Source organism: Schistocerca serialis, chromosome 2 (genome assembly GCF_023864345.2).
Source record: "Schistocerca serialis cubense isolate TAMUIC-IGC-003099 chromosome 2, iqSchSeri2.2, whole genome shotgun sequence".
NCBI lineage: Eukaryota > Metazoa > Arthropoda > Insecta > Orthoptera > Acrididae > Schistocerca > Schistocerca serialis.
Window position 1 is genome coordinate 131872395 of NC_064639.1, and position 13150 is coordinate 131885544.

Genomic DNA, 13150 nt, shown 5'->3' on the forward strand with positions numbered 1-13150 from the left:
AAAGTTTGGAACATACATGTTTGGTGTGCTGTTGCCAGGTTAATTTGGTATCAATGAGAAAACCCAGAAGTTTAACATCTGCTGTGTTACCCAGTGCTCCAGTATTGCTGAGGCTGCATATCATCCTCTGAGTTTTTTGTTCATTAATTTTCATTTTGTTCATGATAAACCAGGCCTTAACTTCATTGAACAAGATTTCTACTTGTTGGACTGCCTGTACAACTTTCTCTCCTTTTGAGAACAAGGTTGTATCATACGCAAACTGCAAGGTGTGCCCATTGGAGCCCATGTCATTTATGAAGATAAGGAACAGCAGGGGCCCTATTACCGTTCCCTGTGGCACACCATGCTGTAGTTTCTTCTCACCTGATTCAGCTCCTTGCACGGAGACAATCTGTCATCTGTTTCTCAGGTAGGATTCAAGAATTTGCACGACATATCCCCTATACCATTTGTTTTTAGCTTTCTGAGCAGGACCTTATGTAGGATGCAGTCAAATGCCTTACTAAGGTCACAGAGTACTAGTGCTATAGACTCCTTGTCTTCAAAACCCTGACTTATGTTTGTAACTTAGTCAAGTACAGCTGTTGTTGTAGACCTGCTCTTCTGAAAGCCATGTTGCCCATCATAAAAGAGACTATTTCCTTCAAATAACTTAATAGTTGTTCTTTCATTATCGACTCCATCACCTTCGTTGGTACTGGTATTATAGATGTAGGCCTGTAGCTTGACACTTCATGTGGACTGCTTTTTTTGTAAACAGACACTGTGCTGCGTCCTACTTTCAGAAAGTCTGGAAATTCCCCTGCACTGAAGCTTTTATTTATTACAACTGTTAATGGCTGTGCAATTTCACTGATTGTAGTTTTTAACGTAGTACAGGACATACCATAAATATCAGGGCTCCCTGAAGATTTGTAGCTTTTTACAATTTTTATTTCTTTTGGATACACTCTCTTCCCCATTACCATGCTGCATTTATTCTGATTTCACAGCAGCTGCAGGATCTATTCCACAGTCAGGAATTTCATTTACTTTGTTTTCCACTACTTTTAAAAAATAGTCATTAAACTCATTTGGACTGCAAGAATTAGAGCAAGAGGTGGGCTTTTCCTGTGCTCATTAACCAGATCTCATGCTGCTTTACAAGGATTATGAGCTTCTTCAAAAAATCTGGCATTGCTTTCCTTCTTTGCTTTTTCAACTTCCTTTCTGTAGGTCCTTTTGGTCTGCAAATAACTAGAGTACAGTCTATCCTTAATATCTATATCCTTAGCAGCTTTTATCTTGTCATTTAGTATTTGGACAATACATTTTATTTTGGCTAGTCTAGGAGTATACCACCTCTTTACTTTGTTAGTTTTTTGTCTACATTTTGATTTAGCATTTGAATATCTCTTGGGTTTTAATGGAAAATGTTCATCAAATTTCAGTTTAAGGTTCTGGAACATGACACTGAATGCAGAATTTGGTGGCAATTCATCAATTATGGCAATTCATTCTATAGAAGACATTGTAGTTTTGAAATCATCTAAGCTTTTCTTTGTAATAACTCTATTTCTGAATACATAATTTGAATGCTTGCTGGGAATTTGTTGTGTACTTACTGAGTTTGTCCATAGCTTCATGATTACTGCATGGTGATTGCTAGTATAGGGTCCACCAAACTTACTTTGTAGTCCCAACTATTTAGGTTTGTCACAATTGTGTCAAGACAAATAGCTCCTCTTGTTGGTAGAGAGGAAACTTCTCTTAGGAAATTTCTTGTTGTTATTGACATTTGCACAAATATGTATTGTATCCATCTTGGATTATTATATTGCAGTTAAAACATTTGTCATGTTGAAGTTTATATTATTATTATTGTTATTATTATTGTGTTAACACTGATGACACCAATTGCATGTAAATATGCTCAACGGTGGAATAAAACATTCGTATTTCTATTAGGAATCATATATAATAAATCAAATGAAAATATTAGCAATGTCTACAGATAATGAAGAGTGCCTATAAAAACTACAGGAAAAACTGAAACCAGTCAGCAAGCAGATTGGTGTGTTTCTAGTTACATAGTATGAAAATAAGAGTTACCCTGGTGTTAATGAAAGCTTTATCAAAGATGGTGCGACTGTAAATACCATGATGCCATCTCTTAAATGAAAATGGCCTCTAAATAAAGATCAACTTTTTTACAAATGGGATGATGTAGAGGTACAATCCCCTAAAAATGGTTAAGCAAAAGAGGCATTTTCTCAGTGCCAGAATTGATTCATGATGATGAATTTGTGCAAAATATTTTTTGGCATAGTCACAGACATTTTGAAACATTGACATACCTAATAAAAAATTGGCCTTTCTTTCATAATGAAACAACGCTGTAATCTGTTCATGTTCATTACTTTTTTTTTAATCTTAAACAAAGTTGCACTACCCAGAATTTTTATTATTTTTGACACTTTAATAACAAAAAATATGTAAATGTCACTTTGCTATGGTCCTGAAAGGCAACACAACAAAATTTAAAGAGCCCAAAGCTATTATCCTGTCTTAAAATAATGTTTATATGAAGTGGAGCAAAGTAAGCCATTTCAGGGGCTTCTGTGCTCCAATTTTTAAAACATTATAAAATTTCAAAAATAAATCTTCGATGTCTTTGTGTGTTATTAGACAGTTTTAAAATTGTTTTAAAATAGGCTACTCTCATTTCCAAAAGTCATTTTACAAAACTACTATATATTGCATGAATTTGTTCAAAATACAATACAAAAGTGGAGCAAAGTAATCCCACTTTGCAGTACTGCTAAAACATCAAAAACACCTTGGATTACAAAAGGAATCAAAACAACATATACAAGGAAAAGAAAATTGTTTGACATACTCAGGATGGTCAGAGAAATATGACTGATTACATGTAACAAAAATACTGTGCTGTCTAAAGAAAAATGATTGAAAATTTAAAAAAACATCTATATTCTATATTATTCCACATGGCCTAAATTTATGTTAATTTCTCTGGTCTCAGCATTCCTTTCCAGTAATGATTCACTTTCTTTACGCCATTTTATTGTTCTATATCTTCTGTTTCTGACCTTTCTAACTTTTTCTTCCTCCAACATCTATCTCCCACATATAACGCACTTAGTCTTTTTGACTATTGCACAATGTTTTTTTTTTTCAATTATCTGCATCTTGCTTATCACCCTGTCTTCCATATTTAAGTTCTCAGGTTTTCAAATCTTGTCCAGCACCATACACTAAATTCCCTCTGACCAGGGTCCAAGACAACTTTTCCATAACTTCCCCATTTCCTAAACCTTCCTAGTCTTTTCCCTTCACCCCTCTTCCTTTCCTTTCAGCAGTTTTGCCAGAAGAAGGAACCACTGGCTCCAAAAGCTTACATGTTTCCATTCTTTTATCTGTGTTTTCTCCTGCCATGGTTTGTGAGCAGATTTTTTTTGTCATTCCATATTATATTACTTTAATTTCTCTGGTCTAAGCATTTATTTTCAGTAACTATTCCTTTCCTTCACACCCTTTTATTTTTCAATATCTTTAATTTTCTAACCTGTTTATAGAAAGTGACTGTTACAACCAGGTATTTGTATAAGTTGACAGATTACAACTGTAACTCACTGATATTATAGTCATATGATACTATGAGGATTGGAACTTAAATAGTGGCAACTATTTATTCACAACCAATACAAAAGAGTTACATGTTTGCACTTGTTACTGTCCTTCAAAGTAGTCACCGGCATTGTGTAGAACCTGTTGCCAGTGATGTGGAAGGCATAGTATGCCATTAGCAGAGCCTGTTCTATTGATGGTGTAAATGGAGTGGTCTAAAGTTATGATGATTCTTGTGTATGACTGTGATGGTGTTATCCTAACGCATTACATTCCTCCAAGGCAGACCATCAATGCACAGTCTTACTGTTCATTTTTGGGGCATCACATGTGACCAGCTTGGCGAAAGAAGTAGCGTCACTTTCTGTGCAACCCACCCATCATTTTGCACAACAATGTGTGGGCACATACAGGGCAAGCTTTGGCTGCTCTGTTCAGTCGATGGGACTGGGAAGTACTGTACCATCCATCATACTCCCCAGACTTAAGTCCTCGTGACTTTGATTTGATCCGAAAGATGAAGCAACCACTTTGTGGCATTCGCTTCAGTACTGTTCCAGAGATTTGACAGGCAGTAGACCGCTGCATTCGCACCATCAACGGAACAGGCTCTGCTAATGGTATACTACACCTTCCACATTACTGGCAGTGGGTTCTACACATTGCTGGTGACTACTTTAAAAGACAGTAACTGGTGCAAACATGTAACTCTTTTGTATCATTTGTGAAAAAATAGTTGCCACTGTTTAAGTTCCAACCCTCGTACATTTTTTTCCATTTTGGGAAATGCACTGTTTTACATAACTGAACATTTAAAGTATGTTGTCAATCTTTTCACCACTTTGAAATGAAGGATCTCACTGAATATTTATGGAGCTTCTTTCAAACAGCATTTCATTAAAGATAACTGTGTCAGCTAAAAAAATTCTGAGGTTACTATTAATGCTGTCCACAAGGTCATCAATATACAACATGAACAGGAAGTGTGCCAACATACTTCCCTGTGACAAACACAAAGTCACTTCTACATTTGTCAATGATACTCCATCCAAGATAACACTCTATGTCCTCTCTACCAAGAGATCCCTCAGCCCAACCACAAATTTCACTTGATATCTATCATGTGTCTGTACTTTTAATACTAAGCACAGATGTGGTACTGAGTCAAATGCTTTTCAAACATCAATAAATGTTATATCTACCTTACTGCCAAGATGCAAATCTTTCAGTAGATCATGTGAGAAAAGTGCGAGTTGGGTTTCGCATTATTGACATTTTCAGAATTCATGCTGGTGGGCATGAAGAAGGTCATTCTATTAAAGATACCTCATCACATTTGAGCTCAGAATATTTTCTAAGATTCTACAACAAATTGATGTCTTGGGTATTGGACAGTAGTTTCTACAACCTGTCTCGTGTATAAGTGTGGCCTGTGCTTTCTTCCAAATACTGGCACTGTGTCTGTTCAAGAGTGGGCTATATTATTTTTAAAATTGATTTTTTGGTCTTTAACATGCACAGGAGATTATAGGTGTTTTTTTGATTACATTTTTTGGCCTTTAGCTTACACCATACCGTCAGATTGCACTTGCATAAAATACGAGGAGCATTCAATAAGTAATGCAACACATTTCTTAATCAGCCAATTCTGGTTGAAGAAATACTGAATTTGTTGTGTGATGTTGTGGAATATTCTCACTTCATCCCTTATAGTGTCATGGAGCTCCAACTGGTGGCAGTGCTATATGTTGCCTTCAGAATGGCCTCTGTAATGGAGGTGTATTCCAAGCAGACAGCTGTCATTGAGTTTCTTTGGTGGAAAACTGTACTATGACAGATATTCATAGGCACTTGCAGGATGTCTATGGAGACCAGGCAGTCATCATGGTGAGTCATTCATCTACATCTACATCTACATTGATACTCAGCAAGCCACCCAACGGTGTGTGGCGGAGGGCACTTTACGTGCCACTGTCATTACCTCCCTTTCCTGTTCCAGTCGCGTATGGTTCGCGGGAAGAACGACTGTCTGAAAGCCTCCGTGCGCGCTCTAATCTCTCTAATTTTACATTCGTGATCTCCTCGGGAGGTATAAGTAGGGGGAAGCAATATATTCGATACCTCATCCAGAAACGCACCCTCTCGAAACCTGGCGAGCAAGCTACACCGCGATGCAGAGCGCCTCTCTTGCAGAGTCTGCCACTTGAGTTTATTAAACATCTCCGTAACGCTATCACGGTTACCAAATAACCCGGTGACGAAACGCGCCGCTCTTCTTTGGATCTTCTCTATCTCCTCCGTCAACCCGACCTGGTACGGATCCCACACTGATGAGCAATACTCAAGTATAGGTCGAACGAGTGTTTTGTAAGCCACCTCCTTTGTTGATGGACTACATTTTCTAAGCACTCTCCCAATGAATCTCAACCTGGTACCCGCCTGACCAACAATTAATTTTATATGATCATTCCACTTCAAATCGTTCCGTACGCATACTCCCAGATATTTTACAGAAGTAACTGCTACCAGTGTTTGTTCCGCTATCATATAATCATACAATAAAGGATCCTTCTTTCTATGTATTCGCAATACATTACATTTGTCTATGTTAAGGGTCAGTTGCCACTCCCTGCACCAAGTGCCTATCCGCTGCAGATCTTCCTGTATTTCGCTACAATTTTCTAATGCAGCAACTTCTCTGTATACTACAGCATCATCCGCGAAAAGCCGCATGGAACTTCCGACACTATCTACTAAGTCATTTATATATATTGTGAAAAGCAATGGTCCCATAACTCCCCTGTGGCACGCCAGAGGTTACTTTAACGTCTGTAGACGTCTCTCCATTGATAACAACATGCTGTGTTCTGTTTGCTAAAAACTCTTCAATCCAGCCACACAGCTGGTCTGATATTCCGTAGGCTCTTACTTTGTTTATCAGGCGACAGTGCGGAACTGCATCGAACGCCTTCCGGAAGTCAAGAAAAATAGCATCTACCTGGGAGCCTGTATCTAATATTTTCTGGGTCTCATGAACAAATAAGGCGAGTTGGGTCTCACACGATCGCTGTTTCCGGAATCCATGTTGATTCCTACATAGTAGATTCTGGGTTTCCAGAAATGACATGATACGCGAGCAAAAAACATGTTCTAAAATTCTACAAGAGATCGACGTAAGAGATATAGGTCTATAGTTTTGCGCATCTGCTCGACGACCCTTCTTGAAGACTGGGACTATCTGTGCTCTTTTCCAATCATTTGGAACCCTCCGTTCCTCTAGAGACTTGCGGTACACGGCTGTTAGAAGGGGGGCAAGTTCTTTCGCGTACTCTGTGTAGAATCGAATTGGTATCCCGTCAGATCCAGTGGACTTTCCTCTATTGAGTGATTCCAGTTGCTTTTCTATTCCTTGGACACTTATTTCGATGTCAGCCATTTTTTCGTTTGTGCGAGGATTTAGAGAAGGAACTGCAGTGCGGTCTTCCTCTGTGAAACAGCTTTCGAAAAAGGTGTTTAGTATTTCAGCTTTACGCGTGTCATCCTCTGTTTCAATGCCATCATCATCCCGTAGTGTCTGGATATGCTGTTTCGAGCCACTTACTGATTTAACGTAAGACCAGAACTTCCTAGGATTTTCTGTCAAGTCGGTACATAGAATTTTACTTTCGAATTCAATGAACGCTTCACGCATAGCCCTCCTTACGCTAACTTTGACATCGTTTAGCTTCTGTTTGTCTGAGAGGTTTTGGCTGCGTTTAAACTTGGAGTGGAGCTCTCTTTGCTTTCGCAGTAGTTTCCTAACTTTGTTGTTGTACCACGGTGGGTTTTTCCCGTCCCTCACAGTTTTACTCGGCACGTACCTGTCTAAAACGCATTTTACGATTGCCTTGAACTTTTTCCATAAACACTCAACATTGTCAGTGTCGGAACAGAAATTTTCGTTTTGATCTGTTAGGTAGTCTGAAATCTGCCTGCTATTACTCTTGCTAAACAGATAAACCTTCCTCCCTTTTTTTTATATTCCTATTAACTTCCATATTCAGGGATGCTGCAACGGCCTTATGATCACTGATTCCCTGTTCTGTACATACAGAGTCGAAAAGTTCGGGTCTGTTTGTTATCAGTGGGTCCAAGATGTTATCTCCACGAGTCGGTTCTCTGTTTAATTGCTTGAGGTAATTTTCGGATAGTGCACTCAGTATAATGTCACTCGATGTTCTGTCCCTACCACCCGTCCTAAACATCTGAGTGTCCCAGTCTATATCTGGTAAATTGAAATCTCCACCTAAGACTATAACATGCTGAGAAAATTTGTGTGAAATGTATTCCAAATTTTCTCTCAGTTGTTCTGCCACTAATGCTGCTGAGTCGGGAGGTCGGTAAAAGGAGCCAATTATTAACCTAGTTCGGTTGTTTAGTGTAACCTCCACCCATAATAATTCACAGGAACTATCCACTTCTACTTCACTACAGGATAAACTACTACTAACAGCGACGAACACTCCACCACCAGTTGAATGCAATCTATCCTTTCTAAACACCGTCTGTACCTTTGTAAAAATTTCGGCAGAATTTATCTCTGGCTTAAGCCAGCTTTCTGTACCTATAACGATTTCAGCTTCGGTGCTTTCTATCAGCGCTTGAAGTTCCGGTACTTTACCAACGCAGCTTCGACAGTTGACAATTACAATACCGATTGCTGCTTGGTCCCCGCATGTCCTGACTTTGCCCCGCACCCGTTGAGGCTGTTGCCCTTTCTGTACTTGCCCAAGGCCATCTAACCTAAAAAACCGCCCAGCCCACGCCACACAACCCCTGCTACCCGTGTAGCCGCTTGTTGCGTGTAGTGGACTCCTGACCTATCCAGCAGAACCCGAAACCCCACCACCCTATGGCGCAAGTCGAGGAATCTGCAGCCCACACGGTCGCAGAACCGTCTCAGCCTCTGATTCAGACCCTCCACTCGGCTCTGTACCAAAGGTCCGCAGTCAGTCCTGTCGACGATGCTGCAGATGGTGAGCTCTGCTTTCATCCCGCTAGCGAGACTGGCAGTCTTCACCAAATCAGATAGCCGCCGGAAGCCAGAGAGGATTTCCTCCGATCCATAGCGACACACATCATTGGTGCCGACATGAGCGACCACCTGCAGATGGGTGCACCCTGTACCCTTCATGGCATCCGGAAGGACCCTTTCCACATCTGGAATGACTCCCCCCGGTATGCACACGGAGTGCACATTGGTTTTCTTCCCCTCTCTTGCTGCCATTTCCCTAAGGGGCCCCATTACGCGCCTGACGTTGGAGCTCCCAACTACCAGTAAGCCCACCCTCTGTGACTGCCCGGATCTTGCTGACTGAGGGGCAACCTCTGGAACAGGACAAGCAGCCATGTCAGGCCGAAGATGAGTATCAGCCTGAGACAGAGCCTGAAACCGGTTCGTCAGACAAACTGGAGAGGCTTTCCGTTCAGCCCTCCGGAATGTCTTTCGCCCCCTGCCACACCTTGAAACGACCTCCCACTCTACCACAGGTGAGGGATCAGCCTCAATGCGGGCAGTATCCCGGGCAACCACAGTCGTAGTCCGATCAGGGGATGCGTGGGACGAGCTGGCCGTCCCCGACAAACCCCCATCCGGACCCCCACAGTGATGCCCATTGGCAACAGCCTCAAGCTGTGTGACCGAAGCCAACACTGCCTGAAGCTGGGAGCGAAGGGATGCCAACTCAGCCTGCATCCGAACACAGCAGTTGCAGTCCCTATCCATGCTAAAAACTGTTTTGCAAAGAACGTCTGAACTAATCTACAGAGAGCGCAAACAAATCGACAAAATTTAAACGGTTATTAAAATACAAGATTGCCTAGTAAATGCAGTAATGCTGCTACTTGCGCACTGCTGACACTGCTCGGCGGCGGAAGGAGACTAAGCGAAATTACACTATTCAGGTACTAAAACACGATGCTACACTCTCAAATACTATAATACGCCCGAAATTTATGAATTAAACAATGCAAGAACCAAAAACACGCAAAGAAATTAAGAATTAAACTATGTAACAAATGAGTGAGCTAGGAGTATACGACTTGCTGCTGCAGCTGCTTATCCAACGGCGGCAGGGAGCACACTGAGGCATCTGTCATCACTGCAATAATGTTGCAGAAACTTGTCTGCTTTCTTGCATGTCAGCCGGCTGCACGCAGCTGTGTTTCCTTTGTTGGAACATGCAGACACTCACATTTGAGGTGAGGTGCTGGCTTCAGGTAATTTGAGAAATGACCAGTGTGTTCATTGAAACAAAAATTCAAATGAACTTCTCTTCCTACATGACAAGTCTGCGCACCCATGAAGAGTTCACAAAACTTCATTGGACTGTTTTTCCTCATCCACCCTACAGCCCAGAACTCATGCCTTCCAACTTTCATCTCTTTGGCCCAATGAAGGGTGCACACTGTGGTAAAGAGTATATGGATGATGGGTGATGCAACAATACTTTCACCCTGATGTTGACCTGTAGAGTAGTACCAGGGGGCATACAGGCCCTGCCAGTAAGATGGCAAAGGCCATCACACTAAATGGAGATTATGTTGAAAACCAGGAATTTGTAACCAAAAGAGTGAGGAATAACATTGTGTACTGTAATCCTGAATAAAACTAATGTGCTTTCAGAAAAAAAATTGTTGAATTACTTATTGAATGCCCCTTGACAGGTATTGATAGAAAATTAGTGTTAGACTATTAGTTTGTATGCATGAACTCACGCATTTTAGATATAACATATGAGGGTATGAGGGTGAGTCAAATGAAAACCTCAAATGGGAAAGCGCTGGTAGATAGGCACAATAGAAAACACACACTCAAAATTTCGAGCTTTCGCAACATATACTTTTAACCCCCGGTTGCTTCGTCAGGAAAGAGGGAAGGAGAGGGAAAGGTGAAAGTATGTGGGTTTTAAGGGAGAGGGTAAGGAGTCATTCCAATCCCGGGAGCGGAAAGACTTACCTTAGGGGGAAAAAAAGGACAGGTAGACACTCGCACACACACACATATCCATCCACACATATACAGACACAAGCAGACATATTTAAAGACAAAGAGTTTGGGCAGAGATGTCAGTCGAGGCTACATACATACATCTTAATTCGCATTCTGCAGACATACCAATGTGAAACGGCCATATTATCCTGCACATGGGTAGTACAACCTAACATCGGGCCATGACCTCTGAGGGTAACAGGAAGGTTAACATCGGCTGTGGTAAACTGTTATAAGACTGTTACATCCCCTCTGGCTACTGATTGTGGTGTTCATTTCCTCATAAGATGTTGCTGTTTCATGTTATGCATTTTCAGCTGCCAACAGTCATTTTATAGGACTGTTCTGAACATGTCGTAATTTCTGAACCGTAATTGGGCTTGAACGTCATAAACAACAGGCGTCATACACATCCAGAAACTTATATAGTGTTCATATTACAAAGAATTGATGTTTCCTTTGGTGTGCAAGGTTAATTGTTTTATCAGATTACAGTTTGTTGGCATAGTTTATCAGAGAGAAACTTGCAGGGAGAACGTACGTTGTGCACTGGAAATATATTTCCTACATTGGAATATTAACAGAATTGCATTCCACTTGACTAATATATTTGAAGCATCACAGCTCTAGGATTATAGCGTGTTTAAGTGTAGAACTGTGTAGACATTGGGATGTGCTTATGTTTCGCTATTATTTCTCTCTTTCCAATACCTTCTTGGTATGGTCACCAAATTCTGGAACAATACTTCAGAATTGTTGACACAAGTGATTCATGGAAAATGTTTGAAACTCCTTTTCTAAGTCACTGGCAGAGGTTTGTGAGTCCTGCAAACATTATGTGTGTACATTTGATTGACAGTTGTCCTGTGTGTGCAGTTAATGCCACACAGTGCGTAATTTCGCATGGCGGACACTGCTACTATGCGTTTGTCTGTTTCCTTATAAGATGCATTTTCCATTGCTGGCTACCATTTCATTGGACTGATATGAGCATAGCATTATTACTAAACCATAAGCGTATGTGAGCACTGGGCGCTGTACACCTCTTGAAAGTATATCACAAAGAATCTATGTCCTCCTTTGGTGCAGAAGAAAGTAGTTTCATTATCTTAAAGTTTTTCACTGTAGTGAGTGGGAGAGAAAACTTGTAGGGTGGATGTACATCAGATGTTGGATGTATATGTCCTGCATTAGAGTATTATGAATGTTGCAGTCTGCATTACTAATATTTTGGAAACCACATGGCTTTAACATTATAACATGTTTAAGTGCAGAGCTGTTTAGCCTTAGGAGTGCATATGTTTATGTTCTATGATCATTTCTCTCTTGCCAGCACCTTCTTGATACTGACCCCAGACACTAGAATAATACTTCAGAATTGATATCACAGCTGATTTACGTAAAATGCTTCAAATTCCGCCCATCTGGAGATCCATCAAGCATTAACCAAATGTTTCTTCCTAACTTTCTGGTATATCACCACAAAACTCTCATATCTACATCGATAAGTGGAGCCTGCCTCCACAACATGCATGCATCTAAAGAGATCTTGTGCACTTGGATGGGTGCCAGGACTAAGACCGGTGTAGAGGAGTCCTCGCTGAAGAGCAGCTCGCTCAGTTCCTTCACGAAGATGTGGAATGTAGCAGGTATAGTAGCCTCCAATTTTTTGGCCAGTTGCAAATGATAATGGTGACAGTGTGGCAGGAAGCGTTGGTCAAAGACATTGTGGGGAGATCTGTCAATCTCTAACTTTTTTCTGTGAATGCAACAATACTCTGTGACATCCTTCCAAATAGGAAAAGATGGCCAATCGTAATCTTAAATTCTGTACTCTGGTCGAATTACTAGAAATATGTAGATAACCTATCTGCCTCGATATAGGATGCTGTCTTGTGTACCTTGGTATATGTATCTGAGAATTAACCATGAATGGACGTACTGTACAGTTAAGTATCTACATTTGCAGTCTTGTCTATAGTACTTGAAAAATAGTGGACGAGGCCGGGGGGAGGGGGGGGGAGGCTGGTTTGGTTATGATGCAGAAATAGGGAAACATGTTGTCGTGCCACTGGCTGGCCTTGAAATTACGGAAAAATTGGTAAAATTGATTTACTGTGGTGCTTATTACAGTACCTCATCCCATATCAACAGTGTCTTTTCCATCTCATCTGTCCGCTGGAACAATATTGATTACCATGGAGAGTGTCTTGGTGGAAGCAACACCTACTGGGGATGGCCATCACTGAAACAGTGTCCGTGTACATGGCTGCAATATGAGGAATCAATGCTCTTAGTCTCTTCAAAATGAAATGCTGAGACATCTACCACCCTGTCAATGTGGAAGATGAGATTTAATGTAGAAATCAGCTGTTTGGAAATGCTCCGCAATGCCACAGACTTTCAGGTTCCATATGTTGCGATTCATCCCACGTTTTTGTCAATAATAAACCCTGCCCCTTCCTTTTTTTTTTTTTTTCAACCATCCTC